Source organism: Sinocyclocheilus rhinocerous, unplaced genomic scaffold (genome assembly GCF_001515625.1).
Source record: "Sinocyclocheilus rhinocerous isolate Xijiao unplaced genomic scaffold, SAMN03320098_v1.1 scaffold864, whole genome shotgun sequence".
NCBI classification, from domain to species: domain Eukaryota; kingdom Metazoa; phylum Chordata; class Actinopteri; order Cypriniformes; family Cyprinidae; genus Sinocyclocheilus; species Sinocyclocheilus rhinocerous.
This window is the reverse complement of record NW_015645567.1, coordinates 1,687,212-1,690,166: the sequence shown is the minus strand read 5'-3', so window position 1 is coordinate 1,690,166 and position 2,955 is coordinate 1,687,212. Positions and strand designations below refer to the sequence as shown.

Below are 2,955 nucleotides of genomic sequence, written 5' to 3'. Positions count from 1 at the left end.
ACATATATATATATATATATATATATACACATACATACATACACAATGTAAATGTAAATTTCCTACTGTAAATATATCAAAACTTAATTTTTGATCAGTAATATGCATTGCTAAAACTTCATTTGGACAACTTTAAAGGCGATTTTCTGAGTATTTAGATTTTTTTGTATTTCCAGATTTTCAAATAGTTGCATCTCGGCCAAATATTGTCCTATCCTAATAAACCATACATCAATGGAAAGCTTATTTATTCAGCTTTCAGTTGATGTATAAATCTCAATTTAAAAAAAATGGATCATTATGACTGGCTTTGTGGTCCAGGGTCACATATAATATGGTGAATTGCCAGTAGCTAATCAAAGGAAAATTGTATTTGATGTATTTTTATATAAAATGAATTAATACACGCGCACACACACACACCCACATATACACACATTCAATGATGAATCAAATTTTTTTTTTAATTCATGAATATAAATACAAATAACTATACTATATAAATAACAATTTTCAACAGTGAAATGCAGTACCTGCTTGCTGTGCATGGTTCAACGGTTGTCCTATGCGAATTAAATCATCTGGAGATTGCAAACCCTCTCTAAACCAGCGATCTGCCGTCCGCACACCCACCCCGAAAATACCAGTTAGTGCCTGCAGAAAAGGAAGATATGACTTTATACTTCACAAACTAAAGCTGACAAATCAGGCATATCATTTACACTGCCTTCAGAGTTATTTACCTTCATGGCCTGATATTGCTCTGATTGTCGTGTTGACTCTACTTCTCTTGATGATCCATCTTCTAAAATCTCCTAAAAAGGTGAAATAACCTTCTTAACAGGTATATCTAGATAACCTGGATTTTTGAGAAGATAACGGAGCTTGATCATCACTTTTATAACCCTCTGCGAATGGTCACCCAGGCAGGGCAAACACCTCAGATCCTCCATGCTCTTCACGCGATGGGCAAGTGCCTTCAGGACTGATGCCGCCCGTCTGAATGCCACGCTTCGTCCTTCATTATCATTGAATTAGGCATTTTGAGCCAAGATTTCAAGAGCTTCCTAGAAGACAAACCGTTCATCTTTAGCGTAACGACAAGACACATTATTAGAAAGCTGTTGAGACAATAAATAACTCACTGTTAGAAATGAATTGTGGTGTTTTAAAGGTGTTCGTCTTTGACAGGCATAACTTTTAATCAGCATTGCAGTGGGGTCTCCGCTGGGTTTCGGGTTAACCTGCAACACATCTACATACTTACTTCAGTTGTTGAGTAATGTGTTCATAAATGCAGACCCAGCAAGTGAATTCTGTCCTTGTACCTTTAATATGTGTCGGTCCTGAACTATAACGGGATGTCCTGCCTCCACGCTCTCCGAAAACCACCTGGTGTCCAACAAATAGACAGAACTGGAGGCATCTCGTCCAGTTTGGTTGTCCAACCAGGCCTGGACTTCATCTCCACTGTTGTTTTCTGACACAACATGTGTGATAGAGGAACTGTAGAGAAAAACAAGCAGAAATTTGCACCCCTACAAAAAAGCACGGTGGTAATACCATAGTAAAGTGATGATGGTTTGTACCTGTAGGTTTCTTTAATAAGAAATCCTTTGCTCCGTCCTAGTCGTGTAAGAAATGCTCTTCTAGATGTTCCCATCTTCCTCTCCAATATGAATATCGAAACATTAGGAAATTTACAGGTGTCATTATGTTGGCTATAACAGGTAGAGAGACTTTCTGCGTTTTAATGGTATCATAGTCTAGAATAAACCATTCTGGATCCTCCGTCTGCCAAAAATCATATAACCTTCATCACCCCACCACAGAGTAGATCAGATCAGACCTCTGTGCTGATTTCTGCACTTTCACCAAGGGTTGCCAGGTTTGCACAACAAAACCAGCCCGATTGCTACTCAAAACTAGGCCAAAACTCGTCCAATCGCGTTCCGGGCGTAAAATACACGTAGTATACACTTTTGTCTGGTAAAATTCGCACTCCATGGGGCTAAATATCACGTTATTGTGGTCCGACATGAAAAACAACCCGTTGCAACAGTGTGAAAGTAGCCCAATTCTGCTGGAAAACCGCGGACGTGGCAACACTGAGTACTTACAAGTGCGTGCATCGGTGGCCCGAAAGTTGTCTCTAAGTAGTCACCCTGGGTATAGATAATAAGTATTCAGATTTAACTCTTCACTTGGTGTTTTTAAATGAAACAGCTATAAAGAAATTAAGCTTATCAGTATAATTATTTAATTACAAGTTGTCCTGATCGCTGCTAAAGACGCGGTGTTATCACGTGGTATCTGTTACTTTTCTCTGCATTCTCTCAAGAATGTTAATTAATATATTTAAACGTTAATAGCGTTGTAAACAAACGTCTCCAAAAACGTAAGGCATCTTCATATTTGAATGTGACTCAAACGAGAGCTCAGGTTTTTGGGCCACAGGCGCCACCTATCGGAAGACAGACCTCATGTCTCATAGGATTGTATCCAGGGGGATCTATTTTGAGTGCTACACATGTTGAGAACGTTTTGGTGCACCCATAAAGTGTTCCGACTGGGTGCAGACTTGCTATATTAACTTAACTCACAGTAGTTATATAATAAAAAATTAAATAATAAAAGCGAAAGGGCAGATTTTCTTGATCTTCAAATGCATTTACAATAGCATGAAGCCATATGTGATTGTAAAACAATAACACACAATCACGTGAAAGGGAGGGGATGTGACCTTGCAATAAAACGCACATGGTCATGTTTGTTAAACTTTTATTCTGTTCATTTGAGATGCCATCTTTGTTCTAAATTTCTCTAGAATTCTTAGTACTTACGTGAATAAATGAAAATGATAGAAATATATCTTATTTTCGTAATTATATGTAATTATATGTAAATTATACTTAAACTTATATTTAAACTCATATTTAAATGTGTATATATATA

At 37.4% G+C, this 2,955-nt stretch overlaps 1 pseudogene; it reads right to left on the bottom strand.

Moving 5' to 3' along the window:
* LOC107706755 (DNA-directed DNA/RNA polymerase mu-like) overlaps window positions 1-2,955 on the bottom strand; it is a 5,244-nt pseudogene that overhangs the window by 1,195 nt on the left and 1,094 nt on the right.